This window comes from Diceros bicornis, chromosome 18 (assembly GCF_020826845.1).
Source record: "Diceros bicornis minor isolate mBicDic1 chromosome 18, mDicBic1.mat.cur, whole genome shotgun sequence".
NCBI classification, from domain to species: domain Eukaryota; kingdom Metazoa; phylum Chordata; class Mammalia; order Perissodactyla; family Rhinocerotidae; genus Diceros; species Diceros bicornis.
This window is the reverse complement of record NC_080757.1, coordinates 61,122,924-61,143,358: the sequence shown is the minus strand read 5'-3', so window position 1 is coordinate 61,143,358 and position 20,435 is coordinate 61,122,924.

Genomic DNA, 20,435 nt, shown 5'->3' with positions numbered 1-20,435 from the left:
CAGCAGGAAGAGATGTGAAGGAATAAATGTAGAGTGCATGAAGTGGGAAGGGGCGGGGGATCCCTGAAATGTGTAGACATAGTGGGAAGCAGAAGGAGGAGGGAGAGGGAACAGATGGGGGGGGCCCTCCCCGGGCTGGGCCACTTCTATTTACATAACTGAATTCATAAGACATAAACGGAGTGGGAACTGGGAATGAAGGGGCCTGGGCCTTCCCACGTAGCAGTCTGGGGGTCCCGGGACTGAGGAAGGCGCCTGCCCTTTGCTGAGTCCCTGAGGGTCCTGATTGGGGTGGCACCCCCGGAGGTGTGCTGGCTCCTGTGCTCCAGGGCAGGCCGGAGTGAGGGGCCACCCTCCACCGGCTTCTCCCCTCCTGCCTCTGGAATGTGGGTTCCATCTGTCTGTGCTGTGGGTTCTGGAGAGAACACCAGCAGAGCTTAATTCAGACATTTGACCAGGTGTTATCGAGCTGGTACTGCCCGCAAGGCCTGGTGCCTGCCTGCCCACCCCGGGGAGAACCAGACAGCACCCCACCCTCGTGTTCTGTGGGGGAAGTGATGATAAGTACCAAAGAAAGGGGTGGCCAGACTGGGCGGTGCTGGGAGGAGGGGCCCTGGGCTTGGGACGTGCATGAGGGCCCAGAAAATGTGGGGCTGCAGGAATGGAGGCAGAGGGAAAAGGGGTGGTGGCCCGGACAGAACCACTGTGGGCATTACAGGGCAGAATGTCTCAGGCTCTTGACTGGGCGTCAGGACAGGCCTTTTGATATCGTTTTATATCCAGGTTTTCTCACCACAGCTCGTGACAGAAGCATTGCCATGTTAATAAGAGGTCCTCTAGACATCATTGTGTGTGGGCACCTAGTGTTCTCTTTTGTGGAGCTGTCAGATTTCACTCAGCTGTTCACAGGCTGCAGGAATCAACAAAGGTACAACCCCCAACCTAGGAGAGTGGGCAGCCAGCTGCGCCCTGGCGCCTCGCTCTCAGATGTGAGGGAGAAACCGAGGACCACCAGACACATTGGAGAGATTTACGGTGGGCTAATTGTGCACGTGGTTTGGGGGAGTTTTCTGTGTGTTGGTTGGTTGGCTGTTTGCTTGGCAGATGCACCCGGTTGCTCCAACACTGTTTATTGAAAAGACTGTCCTTTCTTTTTTCTTTTATAAAGACTTATTTATTTATTTATTTTTGTGAGGATGATCAGCCCTGTGCTAACATCTGCCAATCCTCCTCTTTTTGCTGAGGAAGACTGGCCCTGGGCTAACATCCGTGCCCGTCCTCCTCCACTTTATGTGGGATGCCGCCACAGCATGGCTTGACAAGCAGTGCGTCGGTGCGCGCCCGAGATCCGAAGCGGTGAACCCTGGGCCGCAGCAGCGGAGCGCGCACACTTAACCACTTGCGCCACCGGGCCGGCCCCAACTGTCCTTTCTTTTTTTTTTTATAATTTTATTTATTTATTTAGTTTCCCCCAAAGCCCCAGTAGATAGTTGTATGTCATAGCTGCACATCCTTCTAGTTGCTGTACGTGGGACGCGTCCTCAGCATGGCCAGAGAAGCGGTGCGTCAGTGCGCGCCCGGGATCCGAACCCAGGCCGCCAGCAGTGGAGCTCGCGCACCTAACCGATAACCCACAGGGCCGGCCCCCCAGCTGTCCTTTCTTAATTGAGTTACTTTAGCACTTTTATGGAAAATCACTGGACCGTTTATGTTGTGGGTCTCTTTCTGGACTCTGTCCTCCTGCACTGATCTATATGTCCGTGTTGACACCGATACTGCTCTCCTATGAAGCCTTGTTAAGCCTACCTTTGTGACCTCGCACGTGAAAGAAATTTAATACTCCGGGTGCATGCAGTTGTTTAATGCAATGTACTCTATATGCCTGTACATTAAATCAAGATTTTAAGCTATTTACTGCAAATATTGTGGGTTTTTTATTTTTATCTTCTTGATCTGTCAGTTACTAAAAATTGGTACTGTGATGGTGGATTTGTTTATTTCTGCTTACATTTTGTCAATTTTTGCTTTGTATATTTAGAAGCTTTGTTATGTGCATACAAATACAGAATTATTTTAGTCATTTACAAAAATGCTATAGCTTTATAGCATGTCTTGAAATCAGGTAAAGTGAGTTCTCCAACTTTATTCTTTTTCAAAGATGTTTGGGTATTCTGGGTTCATTACCTTTTCATTTGAAAAGAGTTTGTCGTTTATTACAAGAAAACCTACTAAAATTTTGATTGAGATCCAGTTGAATATATAGATCAATTTGAGGAGAACGGACATCTTAACAACATTGAATCGTCCAACCAATGAAAAGGTCTATTTCTTCATTTATTTGGGTCTTCTTTAACTTCTCTCAGCAGTGTTTGGTAGTTTTCAGTACACAAATATTATATACTTTTTGTTAGATTTCTCCCTAAGTATTTCCTGGTTTTTGATGCTATAGTCAATTGTAATTTTTTAAAATTTCTATTTTCAGTTGTTCATTTCTAGTATACAGAAATACAGTTGATTTTTTTGTATGTTCACTTTGTATCCTATGATCTTGCTAAACTCACTTATTAGATCTACTTGTTTTTGTAGATTCTTTGGGTTTTTCTTTGGAGATGATTGTGAAGTCTATAGAAAAGCAGTGTTTCTTCCTTGACGGTCTGTGGGCCTGTCATCTATGTTTGGTGACTTGTCATGTGGGCGGTGACCTACAGAACGATGTTCAACAGAAGCAGCCAGAGCGGGTATCGTTCCTTATTCCCAATTTTGGAGGAAAAAGCATTCAATTTCTCACCATTAAGTGTGATATTATTCATAGGTTTATCAGAGATGCTCTTTATCGATTTGAGAATGTTCCCATCCATTCCTAGTTTGCTGAGAGTTTTTTTTTTAATTGTGAATGGGTGTTGAATTTGATCAAATGTGTTTTCTTTTTTAGGAGATCATCTTTGGATTTTTCTTTCTTAGTGTGTTGCTCTGGTGAATTACACTGATTATCAAATGTTGGACCAGCCTTGCATTCCTGGGATAAATTTCACTTGGTGATGAAGTATTCTCCTTTTTATATATTTCTGGATTTGATTTGCTAACATTTTATTAAGGGTTTTAGGGCTGGCCCCGTGGCTTGGCGGTTGAGTGTGAGCACTCCGCTGCTGGCGGCCCGGGTTCAGGGCCCGGGTTCAGGGCCCGGGTTCAGATCCCGGGTGCGCACCGACGCACTGCTTCTCTGGCCATGCTGGGGCCGCATCCCACATGCAGCAACTAGAAGGATGTGCAGCTATGACATGCAACTGTCTGCTGGGGCTTTGGGGGGAAAAAAAAATAAATAAAATCTTAAAAAAAAAAGGATTTTAGTGTGTAATAAGGATATTAGTGTATAATTTTGTTTTCTTGTAGTAAGAAGATTGTCTGGTTTTGGTATTAGGATAATGTTGGCCTCATAGAATGAGCTGAAAAGTGTTCCCTCCTCTTCTATTTTCTGGAAGTCTGTATAGAATTGGTATTATTACTTCCTTAGATATTGGTAGAGTTCACTAGTGGAGCTGTCTGGGCCTGGAGCTGTCTTTGTGGGGAGGCTGTTAACTACAAATTCAATTTCTTTAATGGATATAGTGCTATTTTTCTGGATATCGCCACCTCCTATTTAAAATTATTGTGCCGGCCCGGCCCTGTGGCTTAGCGGTTAAGTGCGCGGGCTCCGCTACGGGCGGCCCGGGTTCGGATCCCGGGTGCGCACCGACGCACCGCTTCTCCAGCCATGCTGAGGCCATGTCCCACATACAGCAACTAGAAGGATGTGCAGCTATGACATACAACTATCTACTGGGGCTTTGGGGGAAAAAATAAATAAATAAAATTATAAAAAAATAAATAAATAAAATTATTGTGCCAATTTTCGGGACCACTAGCAGGATTTAAGCGTTTCCATTGCGACACATCTTCACCAACACTAGGTTCTATCTTGTTTGTAAATGTGTGCACATACTATTTTCTTAAAGTAAAGCGAAAAGGCGCCAAGTCACTGCTCATGGCAGGTGTGTCTGGGGTGGGGGTAGACCCCTCCTGCTGGAGGTGGGCTGGGAGAAGGTCCCTTTCTGTTGTGACTGTGTGTGGGACCCAGCCCACTGTGGCAGCTCTGAGCCAAGGCACCCTCCTCTCCTGCCTCAGCCAATTCTGTGTCTGCCAGAGACCGATTTACAACACGTTCAGGGCACCTGCCTCCCAGGGGACTCCTCAGTTGTGCAGATGCATAGCCAAGGCCTCTGAGGAAGTAGCTCCAGGCTCCCAGCCTGACCCTGTCTCCGGACCTTACAGTGTGGGCCAAGGGGAGCCAGCACTGCCAGTCTCTCCTCCTTCCACTCCTGGTCTCCCAAGAGACTGAGGCTGCTCTGTGTCTGCAGATTTGCTTGATTTGCTGGAGAATGTGTATATCCATAAGTAGGTGTATCTGTGTGCCTGTGTGTGTGTGTGTCTGTGACTCTGTGTGTGTGTCTGTGTGTGTGTGGAAGCCCAGCGGTGCCCACCGCCCTCTCCAGGTCTCTGAGGAGACGGTCTGGAGCATTGAACAGCGAGGTCTTCAAGGGCCCACAGTGAGGGGCTGCCGTGCATCCTGACAAGGCCCTGGGCGCTCGGAGGCTCCAGGGTCGGGCATGGGGCCAGGTGTCTCACCCCGACAGATACAGTGCCAGGTGGGGGACGAAGGGCTCAGGCCTTGGATCCATCAGCAACAAATGACTGTGATGCCATGAAGGGCCGTTGCCTTCGAGCGTGGGGGGTGGGGGTTGGTGCATCCAAACACTCAAGGTTTGGGGCAGAAGTGCCGGGCTCGTGCCCAGCCTGGGTGAGGACCTCCGAGGCCCCCTGCCCCCCTCTCAGCTTCCTATTGGACTCGCAACAGGTATTTCGGGAGGTCGGCCTGGGGCCTGGGGCCTGGGGTCCGGCTGGGGCAGTTTGGGCCTCTGCCCTGTGTCTGCCTTCCCCCGGCTCCTTCCCATCTTCATGCTTCCCCCTTCCTGACCTGCCTCTCCACCCGCTCCTGATTCTCCTGATTTTGTTTTTTTCTGTTACAAAAGAAACATCTCCAGGTGGCCCACTCTGGCCCTGCAGCCTCCCCAGGCTCCGCCGCCAAGGTCGCCAAGGTCGCCAAGGTCAGGCTGGACGCTGGCCAGAGCACTTGGCCTCCCCTGTCCTCTCCGAGCCCTCCCCCAACAACTGCGAGCCTTCCCCCACCCCAAGGCAGCCCCTGAGCTCCTTCTCAAGTTCCCCTCGCCCACCACCTCTCTTTGGCCTCCACGCCGGCCTCTTCTGTCTGCTGGACACCACGACCACTCCCCTCTGGGCTTCATGGGCCACCCCCCGCCCCACCCCAGAACTCCCCTCCGGCCTCCATCTGGGGCCCCAAGATAAACTGAGGCTCCAGTGCCCACTGCATGCAGAGACTGTGCCTGGACCCCACTCCTAGAGGGTAGGCTGTGTGTCCAGAGGTGTCAGGGAGCACGTGATGGGGAGAGGCCAGCCCCCCATTACCTTGTCAGCCAGTCACCCCCAAGTCTAGGCAGCCTCTGGGGCTCCCAGGACCTGTCACCACTCACCGCCCATCTCCCCAGTGTTCATCCGACTCCCCTGCGGGCCAGGCCCTGGGCTAGCCCCTACGCGCATGTCCTCTTTGAATCCTCCCAAAAGTGGGTGTCAAGGGGAGGTCTGGCCCATTTCAGAGAAGGTAAACTGAGGCACAGAGAGGGTGAATAACTCGAGTTTGCCCAAGGACCCTCAGCTGAGGCAGGGGCAGTGGGGGCCCAGAGCCTGCGTGCTTGACCCGCTGGGACACTGGGCCCAGAGACCAGTCTCTGGAGGGCCGGGGTCCCCACCTGCATTTTAGGGATGGGGAGCCCGGGGCTCTGGAGGTGAAGAGGCTTGTCCAGGGTTGTCCTCAGCCCCCTGGAGCCTGTCCCTGGGGAAGGGCCCTGGCCCCAGCTTGCATGAAGCAGGGCTGGACGGAGGGCAGCCCTCTCCCCACGGCCATCGTTCTCCCCCAAGTGACCTCCCCATCCTCTGGGAGGGGTGCCTGGGTCCCGGCCTCTGTCTGCCGACTGCCTCTTGCCCTGAGCCAACAAGAAGGTCATTAGGCTTTGCAAAGTCACATTAGGTGGCAATGCAGCTGGATCAAATCAGGCCACCTAGAGGGATGGTGATGGTGGGAAGGGGCCCTGGGGCCACCAGCCCTGGGTGGGGCCAGGCTCAGGTCAGCAACGAAGCAGGGGGTTGGGGGCCAGGCAGCATTACTGGGGAGCCGGGGGGACAGGTGGGCAGGGGCATAGCAACCCGTTGCTTGTCCAGGTGGTACCTGGGCACAGAGGAGGCAGGAGGGCGGGTGGCCCCTAACCCAGGAGCTCAGGGTGTGGTGGGGACAGACAAGCCACAGGCTCCCGTTTGGGTCATCATGGCTGGGATGTGGAGCCGGGGTGAGGCAGGACCCAAGGAGGCACGGCCCTGGGCTCCTGCAGGGTGAACCATGCCAAGTGGGGTGGGGGTAGGGGGATGACAAGGAGGCTGGAAAAGATGGAGACGGGTCCAGCAGGGCCCAGGGGCCTGGGTGAGGACAGCGGAAGCCACTAGGGAAGTTGAGCCTGGAATTGTGCTGTGAGTCGGCTTCACCCAGAGCCACAAGCACACATGGCTCCTTCTCGCTCCTTCCCACAACATCATACCACTTATAACCTTTGATGGCTCCCTTGTGTCCCCAGGACTGAGTCTCCTCCAGGTGGGGCACAGATGGACCATAGGCTGGCCCCACCTTCCGTGATGGCCCTTGCTTCAGTTCTTGTCTCATCCATTCCCTCAGCCGGCACCAGAGGAGGTAACTGAGCTGTTCTATCGCGTGCTAGTGATTTTTTTTTTTTTCTGGTGAGGAAAATTGTCCCTGAGCTAACATCTGTGCAAATCCTCCTCTACTTTGTATGTGGACACCACCACAGCATGGCTTGAAAAGTGGTGTGTAGGTCCACGCCCGGGATCTGAACCCGTGAACCCCAGGCTGCTGAAGTGGAGCACGCGAACTTAACCACTACAGCACTGGGCTGGCCCCGGCTGGTGATTTCCTGCAGAAAAATCTGATGGCTTCTCTGAATGACAGCCTCAACTCATGGAGAGGTGGGAATTGGTGGGACCCTGGAGCAAGGATGCTGGGGGTTATTCACCACTCCCATCCCTCGAGGGGTGCTGGTGATGGGGTGGTGACAGCTGCTTACCTGGAGTGGACTGGCCTGGGACACAGGTGGGCAGGGACACACTGGCCAAGCCTTGTTTCCAGCATTTGAGAGATCCGGGGGGTGGCAATAATTTTAAGGATTGGGCATCAGCTGGCCTGAAGCCTCAAAGAAAGCTCAGGACAGTCAGTAACAATTCAGGGCCTGCAGCGAGATCCAGAAAGCCCCTCTTATGAGCTGAATTGTGTCCTCCCAAAATTTATATGTTGAAGTCTTAACCCCCAATACCTCCAGATGTGACTGTATTTGGAGAGAGTCTTTACAGAGGTAATTAATGTGAAATGAGGTCCTATGGGTGGGCCCTGATCCAATCTGACTGGTGTCCTTAGGAGAAGAGGAGATCGGGACACAGACATGCACAGAGGGATGACTATGCGAGGACACAGGGAAGAGATGGCATCTGCAAGCCAAGGAGAGAGGCCTTAGGAGGAACCAACCGTGCTGACCCCTGGATCTCAGAACCAGACTCCAGAACTGTGAGAAAGTGTCTGCTGCTTAAGCCACCCAGTCCATGGCACCTTGCTATGGCAGCCCCAGGACGTGCACACAGTCACCAGAGCAGCATGTAGTCTCATTGTCTGAAGCCAGAGAGCAGATCATGCCAAAAATCAGGCCCAAGATTTGATCACAAGATGGTGGAGTTGCAAAGGAGACAACATTCAAGCCTTAGTCCATGTTCCATGCTAAAGCCAGGGCCCTGGTAGCAAAGAGTGGACCCCCTGGCCCAGATGGGATATCTGGTAGAAGTGTCAGAGACCCTGGAAGTCTGATTCCCCTGAACCCTCTAGGCCAGCAGAAGTGGCCACGATTCCTCGCTGGAGGAGACCAGCCTCCAGTCCCCAGGCCATGCAGAGCTGTCTCTTGAGCCAGGTGTTGTTCTCAAGATCTGCCCCGCCTCCTCTCCAAGCTTCTGACCAGTACCGAGGGTCAAGTCTCACTTTGTGACCCTCGCAACGAGGGTCGAGTGCCTGAGTCGGGAAGTCCTGTGCCTGCCTCAGGTGGAGATGGATTATTCTCCAAGGAGCTGCCAGCTGGGCAGGTGTGTACCAGCAGGACCCCAGAGAACATGAGGAAACAGGTATTGAGGATGCTGGAGGGGAGGGCGGAATTAGGCTGATTGGGGGAGTTTACTGATAGGGGATACTTTCCAAATCCTGGCAGGGATGCCTGAAGCTGACTCTAATGTGCTGCCGGAGTGGCTCCTTGAAGCTTGGAGTGACAATGTCCAGCAGTAAACAAGACGGAGCTGCTTTGGCAAAGACTTGAGGAAGGGGTGAGAAGACACAGAGATGGGAGGCCAGGGTGGGTTTATTTTGCAAGATCAGAGAACCTGCAGTGGGGCCGGCCCCCTGGTGTAGCGGTTAAGTGCGCGCGCTCTGCTACAGGCGGCCCGGGTTGAGAACCCCGGGCGCGCACCAACGCACCGCTTCTCCGGCCATGCTGAGGCCTCGTCCCACATACAGCAACTAGAAGGATGTGCAACTATGACATACAACTATCTACTGGGGCTTTGGGGGAAAAAAAGGAGGAGGATTGGCAATAGATGTTAGCGCAGAGCCGGTCTTCCTCAGCAAAAAGTGGAGGATTAGCATGGATGTTAGCTCAGGGCTGATCTTCCTCACAAAGAAGAAAAAAAAAAAAAAAAAGAATGCACTGTGAGGGGGGCCGGCCCCGTGGCTTAGCAGTTAATTGCGCGCGCTCTGCTACTGGCGGCCTGGGTTCGGATCCCGGGCGCGCACCGAAGCACCACTTGTCCAGCCATGCTGAGGCAGCATCCCACATACAGCAACTAGAAGGATGTGCAACTATGACATACAACTATCTACTGGGGCTTTGGGGAGAAAAAGGAGGAGGATTGGCAATAGATGTTAGCTCAGGGCTGGTCTTCCTCAGCAAAAAGAGGAGGATTAGCATGGATGTTAACTCAGGGCTGGTCTTCCACAAAATAAATAAATAAATAAATAAAAGCACTGTGAGAGGCTGTGGGCGCCAACAAGAAACTCTGTGTCCTCCTTGGTCCAGGGTGGTGGTAGGAGGTCCTGCCAGAGCTGGGTTCCCTCGTATGTCTGTGGGAGGACAGGCTCCCGAATGGCAGAGGGAAGGTGGGGGTGCCTGCATAGCAGGCAGCAAGGCAGGGATGTCCCGCAGAGAGCTGTGACCCATGGGAGTCTAGGACATGGTGTCCTAGCAGAGTGCATGAGCTGTCTAGTGCTGCATAACAAATTATCCCTAAACTTTGCACCTTCAAACATCACAGTTACTGTGGGTTGGGAATCTGGATCAAGGTATTGGCTGGGGCTGCAGGCATCTCAAGGCTCTGCTGCAAGGGACTCCCTTCCAAGCTCACCAGAGTGACTGTCCCAGGCTTCAGGTACGTGCCGGCTGCTGGCTGGAGACACCGGTTCCTTCCTCGGAGGCCACTCCACCTGGTGGTGAGCGAGAGAGCAGCCAGCTTCCCTCAGAGTATGTGGAGAGGGGGAGAGTAGGACGGAAGCCACAGTCTTTATAACCAATCTTGGAGGGACGTCCTGTCACTTTTGCCACATTCTATTCATCAGAGGCAAATCAGTAAGTCAGTCTACACTCAAGGGGAGAAGATTTCATGAGGGTATGGCTGCCAGGGCTGGGGTCATGGGGCAGCTTAGAGGCTGCTACCTCAGGATGTGATGGGTGGGCAGCCAGTGAGGGTTCTGCCTGACCTGTATACCCCAAAAAGATCAAGAGTGGGTGACCTCTCACTGCTATTCCAGAGCCGAGCCTGGTCTCAGGTAGCTGCACACTGGAGAGGGAGACCACTCAGATCTTTCCAGAGCTGTAGATAAGGATCTGAGCCCACCCTGATACCAAGACACCCAGGGCTGGGGGGTCACAGAGGCAGAGACTGATGTCATCTTCAAAGACTTAAGACACTGGCTTCTCAAAAAGTTAAACATAGAATTATATGATCCAGCAATCTCACTCCTGGGTCTAGACCCAAAAAGATTGAAAGCAGAGACTCAAACAGAGATTTGCACACCCATAGTCACAGCAGCACTAGTCACAACAGCCAAAGGTGGAAGCAACCCAAGAGTCCATTGATGGATCATGGATAAACAAAATTCAGTCTGTTCGTACAACAGAATATTCTTCTGCCTTAAAAAGGAAGGAAATTCTGACGTGTGCTACAACATGGGTGAACCTCAAAGACATTATGGTTCGTGGGATAAGCCAGTCACAAAAGGACAAATATTGTATGATTCCACTCACATGAGGGCCCTAGAGGAGTCACATTCATGGAGACAGAAAGTAAATGGCGGGTGCCAGGGGCTGGGGGAGGGGATGGGAGTTGTTTCATGGGGACAGAGTGTCAGTTTGGGAAGATGAAAAGGCCTCTGGAGATGGATGGGGGTGACTGTTGCACAACAATGTGAATGTGCTTAGTGCCGCTGAACTGCACACTTAGAAATGGTAAATTTTATTTTATTATATATTATTTACTATATATTTATATTATTATACTATTTATAATATTTTATCGTATTTTACCACAATAAAAAATTTTTTTTAAAGACTTAAGATGCAGGGGTGGTGGTGCCCAATACACTCCTGTCTAATCCATGGGCTGACTGCACCAGATGCCAGCCAAATCATGGGCCACCATAAGCTCAACCATGTGGGAACCCAGAGCGCAGAGCAGACGGGCTCTCTTCTGTAGTGTCAGCAGCACAGCCTGCGGCTGCAATATGCAGGTGTGGACCTGGGAGTATGCTCTTCTTGGTCCTCATCAGAAGGGAAGCAGCTCGTATTCAACTGGAGCAGACTGCCCTACACATTCACTGCCTTGCCCTGGGGCCATGTTATTGCTCCTGCTGTCACCAACGATTTGGAAATGTGCCACATCAGTGAAGGTATTTCTGACTGAGTCGTTGGAAACTCAAACTGGCTGGAAGGATAAATGGATCAGAATACTTAATTTAGGGTCCAGCTTCAGGAGAGGCTTGACCAGGACTCTTGTTCCATCTCTCCGGGATTCTCTGTTCTGCCCACCTCTATGTGTTGGCTTCATCCTCAGGCTGCTAAAGCAGTCTTGTTATCTGCACGCTACATGCACACGTAGAAAGTGTGGGTGACCTGTCGTGGGTGACTCTGTGGGGACCAAACTTCTCTTCCGGGTACCTGGTGCCATGCCGCTTTTGTTTCAACTCCCCTTGAGAAAGGAGCCAAGGCAGCTGCTTGGCCAGAGCCCAGGCCTCCCTGGAACCACTGGTAGGCCCAAAAGGGTGGGAACTTGCTTAGGGAACTCTGAGCCTCACAGGAGCAGACAGAGGGCCCTAGAGTCCTGCCTGACCCTGACTGGGCGCCTGGTGTGTCCCCCAGGAGGGGGCAGCCTGCAGAGCCCACAGGCATCAGGGTTCTGGGGCTGAGCCTGGGGGCTGGGACCTGTTGTGGGAGGTGGGACCCCCCCCCCTACGGTGTGAAGTGCCCCCAGAAAACTAATCACCACCTCATCCCTGCTGCCAGGTGTGGCCCCTGCAGTGGCCCTGGGTGGTAATACAGGCACTGGTGGCTGGTCCTCCAATTCCCCTCCCAGGGGACTCTCAGTGTCAGGGTGCCGGGGAGAGAGGGAGCCCCACAGGGGTCCTGTGCTTCCTGGTAACCCTCATGGGGTCTGGAGGTGTCACCTGAAAAATAACGTCACACTGAGTTGGCTCCCCAAGGGTGAGGAAGGACCCGGTCGCACGCAGAGCAGGAGGGGTGGGTTGGAAGCTGAAGGGGGCGTGCAGAGACCCCCACGCTGGAAACTTGGCCAGGCCCCTCTCAGTGCCCCTCCACCCCACCCTGCCTCCAGCCTCCCAAAGGTCTGGGACAGCAGCTTCCTCTGCAGCGCTCCTCTCCCTCCAGCCCTCCTATGTCCCACCCGAACCCCACGATCACACTCCCAGAATCATTCACCAAAGGCAGTCGCACACTCTGCTCCGTAATCTGCCAGGGTTTCTCCCCCACTGTCCCCAGCGGAAGTCTGGACAGACAAGACACTCCTGGCTGGACAGACTGGCCTCTTGGTCTGGCCTCGCCCCTTCTTTCCTCCCCAGCATGTGCTCAGACCACATGAAAAGGCTCTGTGCTCTCTGCCCCGTCACATGTCACCCCTGTGAACCCTCCTGGGTCACCCTTGCACCCTGCCCGAACCCCCTCCTCTGGCTAGTGGCCCCTCTGTGGGTTGGGCTCTGGTGTCCGCCTCCTCCCTGCCGTCAGCCCAGGGGCATGCCAGTGTCCGGCTTGTGCCCGCCACGAGTGCCCACCCAGCGCTGGGGACTGGATCACATCCCTCTCCCCAAGACTGGCTGAGTTCTGGGAGGGCCACAGGGGTGGAGGAAACGCTGCCCCGAAGCCTGAGTTCTAGTCCCACCTGGGCCTGGCTTCCCTCTCTGAAGCCCTCCGGGCTCCTCCTCTGTGGGCAGGCGGCTCGGACCGGATGTGGGCTCCGGAATTTTGTAGAGCTGTATTTTCCAGACCATTATTGTTCCAGCCAAAGCTGGCAAAGATTTCAGCCAACTTTTCCTTTGTTCGCTCCTCTTTCATCCTGGAAGGCCAGGTCCTCGCCAGCCCAGCCTGGCATCGAGCAGCCCAGCCCCAGTCCAGCGGACAGCACCCCGCCCCATCTGCCGGGCAGCACCCTTCTCCGTCACCTCCTCGTCCACTCACCCTGGCCTGGAGCCTCCCAGCCCTCCTGGCTGTCAGAGTCACGTGGCTGCCACCCAGCGGCCACTCAGGGAGTGACAGGCCTTTCCTAAGGCTGCTGGCCTGCTAAACAGACCCACCCACCCCCAGCTGATTCTCCCATTGATTCTTCCCTACCTGCTTATTCATTCCTTCATTCACTGAGCAAACACAGTGAGCTCTGCCAAGCCAGGGCCGGGGGCCTCATGGCTGGAGGGGCACAGCCAGAGAAAACACCCTCAGCCCTGCTCCTCCTAGGGCCAATTTTCCAGCAGAGACACAGACAAGATGCATATAATTTTAAAACAACTGGGCAGTTGGCAGGTGGGATGGGGGAAGGAGGAGTTATTTCTGTCCCAGTCTCACGGATTCTCCCTTCCACCCACATTCTGGGCTACCAAAACCTTACTTCTTTGGGGTGGTGGACACCCTAGAGGGAAGGGTATGTAGCCCAAATCACCAGTGGACTTCGGCTGTCCCCCAGGGGGTCCCCCCACAGCTCCTCCGTTCTTCACTCAGCTGTGAGGACCGTCCTTTTTTTCTTACAGCTTTATTGAGACATAATTCACATACCACATAACTCACTCATTAAAGTGCACGGTTAGGGGTTGTTAATGTGAGAGATCAAGATTTGGCCACCCTGAAATATGTTTCTTTACTTTGATTGTTTTCTCTGACGGATATTTGACCTCCCCCACTAACTGCCTAAAGAATTTAACATAGAAGACCTGTTTCAGGAAGGAGCCACTATCATATGATGGCTGTAATATAATGCAACATAGATGTTTCAATAGGAAAGGCACCAACAAGCCCATCTTGTCAAAAATTCTGTCTCTCCCAGGCCACATTCTCTAGGTGGCCCTGCAAAGAGTTGCCAGACAAACATTTACATTTATAAGAAAAATCTCCATTTGTAAAGATATCTCCCTCTCTGTATTGGGAAATGTGGGGGATGACCTTATTTGTGAAAACTCTTTTCAGTATGGAAGGAGAAGACTTAAATCTGCATACCCTTGATTACTGTAATTTCTGTCTCCCTTCTGTCTCCCTCCCCACCCCCAACATCCTCCTTTGTCTTTAGCTGAACATAGTATTTAAGACGAGAATCTCTGCCATTGTGTTGAGAAACTCAGTTTCCCTGGTTTCTCCCATGTATACATGTTATTAAACTTGTTATTATTTTCTCCTGCTAACCTGTCTTTTAATTATTTGGCCAGAACCTTAAGGGAAAGGGTGGAGGGGGATTCTCCCTCTTCCCTGACATTAGCATATGGACAGGTCGTGCAGACATCCCACTTGAGAGCATTTCATCACTTCAGAAAGAAACCCCCGCCCTTTAGCCATCACCCTCAGCCCGAGCCCCGTATAAGCAACTGCTGATACACTTTCTGTCTCTACGAAGTTGCTTGTGCTGGGGGCCTCATGTGAGCGAATCATGCAATATTTGTCCTTCTGTGTCTGGCTCTTTTCACTCAGGACGATGTCTTCAAGTCTGTCTGTGTTGTAGCATGTGTCAGAGCTTCCTTCCTTTTGAAGGCAGAATAGGAGTTCATTATATGCACGTGCCACACTTTTTCACCTGCCATCCACTGATGGACGCTTGGGTCGTTTCTCTCTTTCAGCTGTTGTAAGGCTGCTATGACTCTCTATGTACGGCTTTTTGTGTGGACAATGTTTTATTTCTCTTGGGTATAAACCTGGGAGAGAAATCACTGAGTCAGATGGTAACTCTGTTGTTTAATTGTTTGAGGAACTGCCAGCCAGGTGAATCCTTTTAAAACCCAAACCCGACCAGTCACAGCCTCATGGAGACCCTCTAACGGCTCCTGCCCACATAGCCTGGTGCTGCCCACACACCATCCGCCTACCGCCCACTGGCTTCCGTGGGGGGGGGGCCCAGGCCTGCCGAGCTCCGCCCACCGCAGAGCATCCACATGCACTCACTGCCTGGAGCACTCCTGCCTTTCTCCTGTTCTGCCAGGCAGGACCCCCACACCCCTTCCCTAAATTGCTCCCATGGTGTTTGTGCAATTAGTTAATTATTAAGAGTCCAAGTCTGGGGGCTCCAGGAGGGCGAGTACTCTGTGTTTTAAAGCACATAATAGAGCTGGCCTGGTGGCATAGTGGGTAAGTGTGCACACTCTGCTTCGATGGCGATCCCAGGCGTGCACCAACACACTCTTTGTCAAGCTGTGCTCATATAAAGTAGAGAAAGATGGGCACGGATGTTAGCCCAGGGCCGATCTTCCTCAGCATAAAAAAAAAAGAGGAAGATTGGCATTGAATGTTAGCTCAAGGCTGATCTTCCTCACCAAAAAAAAAAAAAAAAGCACATAATAGATGTTCCAGATCACTTGGTGAAGAATAAGCTCTTTGAGCAGGCGAGGATCCAGAGCTCTTTTAATTTCTAGATGGGGTTGTGATGGGCAGAGCTCTCTTTTGCCTTCAGAACATTCTCCAGTCTCTCCCCACTTTTCTGTTACCAGCATCTTGGTTTTCCTTTGGGGACTCTCTCCCCACTCTTAGTCTAGGGGAGGCTGGAAACCCAGGCTTGGCCAGCCAGCCTGCCCCGGGGCAGCTGAAGTTGACTCAGGAAGGCAAATGGCTCAGGTGGGGTCAGTGAGAGGTCATCCAAGTCTTTGCTCTCCCTCTCTTCATGGGGAATCCGAGCTGGTGAATGTGGCATGTTTTAAGGAGAGGCTGCCTGGGAATGAAGCTATTTGGAGGAAAGCTGGGCTGAGACAGGAAAAGAGAAATGGGTGAAGCACCTGGATTGAGCCATGCCTGAAGCCTAACATCAAGCATTTTCAGTTATGTGAGCCAATACATTTCCTCTTACACAAGTCAGTTTGAACTGCATTTCTGTACCATGTAATCAAAAGACACTTGATTACTGCAGGGTCTATGGCCCACACAAGATCAACAATCTTAGCCCATTTTTCTATCAGGTTGTTCTTTTCTTAGTATAGTAATTTGTAGGAGCAATTAGTATATTAGGAACTTTTTATCACATACTTTGCAAATGTTTTCTCTGGTCTGTTATTCGTGTGCATGTTTGTGTGTGCATTTGTTTATAGAATTTTTGATCGTGCGAAATTTAAGAAATTGTTATATAATGGAAAGATATTCCGTGCTCTTGGATTGGAAGAATTAACATAGTTAAGATGTCCATGCTTCCTAAAGCCATCTATAGATTCAATGCAATCCCTATCAAAGTTCCAACAATATTTTTCACAGAAACAGAACAAAGAATCCTAAAATTTATATGGAACAACAAAAGACCCTGAATAGGTAAAGGAATCCTGAGAAAAAAGAACAAAGCTGGAGGTATCACACTCCCTGATTTCAAAATATACTACAAAGCTATAGTAAACAAAACAGCATGGTACTGGCACAAAAACAGACACACAGATCAATGGAATAGAATCGAAAGCCCAGAAATAAACCCACACATCTATGGACAGCTAATCTTTGACAAAGGAGCCAAGAACATACAATGGAGAAAAGAAAGTCTCTTCAACAGATGGTGTTGGGAAAACTGGACAGCCACATGCAAAAAAATGAAAGTAGACCCTTACCTTACACCATACACAAAAATTAACTGCAAATGGATTAAAGATTTGAATGTAAGACCTGAAACTATGAAAATTCTAGAAGAAAACAGGCAGTACACTCTTCGACATCGGTCTTAGCAACATATTTTCAAGCACCATGTCTGACCGGGCAAGAGAAACAATAGAAAAAATAAACAAATGGGACTACATCAAACTAAAAAGCTTCTGCACAGCAAGGGAAACCATCAACAAAACGAAAAGACAACCTAACAATTGGGAGAAGATATTTGCAAACCATACATCTGATAAGGGCTTAATCTCCAAAATATATAAAGAACTCATGCATCTCAACAACAAAAAACTAACAACCCAATTAAAAAATGGGCAAAAGACATGAACAGACATTTCTCCAAAGAAGATATACAGATGGCCAACAGACACATGAAAAGATGTTCAAAATCATTAACTATCAGGGAAATGCAAATCAAAACTGCAATGAGATATCACCTCACGCCCGTCAGAATGGCTATAATTAACAAGACAGGAAACAACAAGTGTTGAAGAGAATGTGGAGAGAAGGGAACTCTCATACACTGCTGGTGGGAGTGCAAACTGGTGCAGCCACTATGGAAAACAGTATGGAGATTCCTCAAAAAATCGAGGATAGAACTACCATATGATCCAGATATTCCACTGCTGGGTATTTATCCAAAGAACTGGAAAACACCAATGCGTAAAGGTACATGCACCCCTGTGTTCATTGCAGCGTTATTCACAATAGCCAAGACTTGGAAGCAACCTAAGTGCCCATCAAGGGACAAATGGATAAAGAAGATGTGGTATATATACACAATGGAATACTACTCAGCCATAAGAAACGATGAAATCCAGCCATTTGTGACAACATGGACAGACATTGAGGGTATTATGCAAAGTGAAATAAGTCAGAGGGAGAAGGTCAAATACCATATGATTTCCTTCATTAAGTAGTAGATAACAACAACAACAAACAAACACATAGAGACAGAGATTGGATTGGTGGTTACCAGAGGGGAAGGGGGCAGGGAGGAGGGCAAAATGGATAATTCGGTACATGTGTGTGGTGATGGGTTGTAATTAGTATTTGGGTGGTGAACATGATGTGAGCTATGCAGAAGTAGAAGCATAATGATGTACACCTGAAATTTATACAATATTATAAACCAATGTTACCGCAATAAACAAAAAATTAAAAATAAATAAATAAATAAAAGAAATTGTTATATAATCAAGTGTCTATCTTTCCTCCTATAATTTATGGGGTTTTTTTTTTGAGGAGGACTAGCCCTGAGCTAACATCCAATGCCAATCCTCCTCTTTTTGCTGAGGAAGATTGGCCCTGGGCTAACATCCATGCCCATCTTCCTCTACTTTATATGGGACGCTGCCATAGCATGGCCTCACAAGCGGTGCATCGGTGCGTGCCCAGGATCCAAACCTGCAAACCCCAGGCTGCCGAAGCAGAGCGTGCACACTTAACCACTGCGCCACCGGGCTGGCCCCTAATTTATGGGTTTTAATTTTGCTCTAACTTTTTAAGGAGATGCCCTTTACCAGGTCAAGGAATTGTTCTTCTATTCCTAGGTTTCTAAGAGATTGTTTAAAAATCACAAATGAGTATTAAATTGTATCAAGTGCTCTTTCTGTGGCTATTGAAATGATTGCGGCTTTTTTTCCTCCTTTATTACATTTCTCAATTTCCTAACATTAAAATCCTGCCATAAGCTCAAAGTGGTCCCAAGGTCTACCGACTTCAGTTTATTAACAGTTTATTTAGGCTTTCTGCATCTATAGCCATGAATTAGATGAGTCTATTAATTTTCATTCTGGAATTGAGATCATGCTAGCTGTGAAAATTTTAAGATAGGGATTTTTCTGTTCCATGAATGTTTAGTAAAAATTCACCTGTGAAACCAGGTGTGCCTGTGTGTGTGTGAATTTTGGTAATAAATAATGTGGACGTCAATGATGACCATCCAAATAAGGACAAGCAGAGGCTGTGCACTCGGAGGACAGCTGCACAGTGAAGAAAGCGGGGCTCAGCTGTGCCGAGGGGAGGCTGTTGCGTGGGGAAGCTGCGGGCGGCTGGCTAGAGGTGGTGCAACCTGTGCCATCAGTTAGGGAGCATGTCTGGCTTTCTCTGGTTGGCCGAGTTGCAAGCGGAGGCAGAAATGAGGGAAGCTGGTGGTTATTGACCAAGTCCTGGCCGTTTGGGGCCAGTGGGTGCAGAGGTTGTGGCCAGAGCCCTGTTGGCATACCTAGCTGTTGTCCGGTCGTATGTTCAGTCTCTCTCTGTTCTTCTAGAACACTACCCACTTCACTACCTTCCAAACATATTGGCAACAAGTTGTTTGTAGTACTCGCTTATAATCTTAGTCTCTAATATTGCTGTCGTGTGTTCTGTTTCACTGTTGACTCACATCTTCTCTCTCTTTTCTTGGTTGGTCGTTTGCTTATTTGATGTGTTTTTCTAAAGAACCAGTTTTGAGTTTTGTTTATTAATTTCTATTTCATTAGTTTCTGTTCTTGTCTTTCCATTTTCTCCCTCCTGCTCTCTTTGGGTTTTACTCTTTTCTTTTTGTAATTGCTTAAGTTGAATGCTTAGATACTTTTTTCAGCCCTTTCAACTTTGTTATAAACGCATTTCAGGCTGTCAGCTTCTCTTTCAGCGGTGCTTTCGCTGCATCCACAAATGTTGGTTGTGTACTTTCATCGTTGGTCAACTCTAAATTTTTCACGTTTTCAGTTGTGATTGTCTCTTTAACAGCTAAGTTACTTAGAAGTGTACATTTTAGTTTCTAAGCATATGGAACTCTTTTTTTAAAAAATAAAACAACTTTCTTTTTATACTGAAAAGAAAAATTTATTTGTAGGAGGATTCTTTTTCTTTTGCAGATTCCTTGGGATTGTCCACATAGACGGTCATGTCGTCTGCAAGTAGAGGCAGTTTTATTTCTTCCTTTCCACGTATGCCTGTTACTGATTTTCTTGCTGTCTTGCTCTGGCTAGCCCCTCCAGGACCACGTTGGATAGAGCAGTAAGAGGGACGTCCTTGCCTGCTCTGACCTGGGGGAGGCGACCAGTCTGTCATCATTAGGTGCAATGTTAGCGACACCTGTTTGTAGACGTTCTTCACCACGTTGAAGAAGTTCCCCTCTATTCCAGTCTTCTGAGAGTTTTCTCTCTCTCGCTTTTTTTAATCATAAATAGGTGTTGAATTTTGTCACATGCTTTTTCTGCCTCTATTGATAAGATCATGTGATTTCTCACCTTCAGCCAGGAGGCCAGAGACAGGCCTTGTCAGCCCTGTCACCTCAGAGCGGCCCTCTGGGCCCCTGAGGGAGGCAGGGCCGGAGACCCCGGCATCCCAGCAGAACCATGGCTAAGAGCTCAGCGGGGCCATGGTGGGGCAGGAATGCTGTTTACACACAGAGCAGGGGAAAAATCTCTGCACAAACAAGAATACACACAAGGGTGTACGGCGTTGAGACCACGAGGATGTAAACTCACGGTGTGACTGTGAGGAAGGGGCACCATGGGATGGGCAAGTTCCAGGGTCCTGCAGTGCAGGCAGGAGGAGAGGGCAGGCCTCGCACTCCTGTCAGCCCTGAGAAGGGGCCCTGCTGGTCACAGAGCATGGTCTGAGCTCCGGGGACAGACCGCTCCGGCTTGTAGGACCTGCTGGACCACTTGGTCATGGATGACAGCTGACTCCCAGTGCCGAGGGTTGGGTGGTCTGGGAAGTCGCTGCCCGGGCCCTGGAGATGGCAGAGGGCACTGTGGGAGCTGAGCTCAGAGCAGCTCCGGAGGGTGGCGCTGGTTCCCTGGGACGCTGCGTTTGGTGCCACTTCCACCGCCTTCCACTCCCTCCAGCCTGTCAACA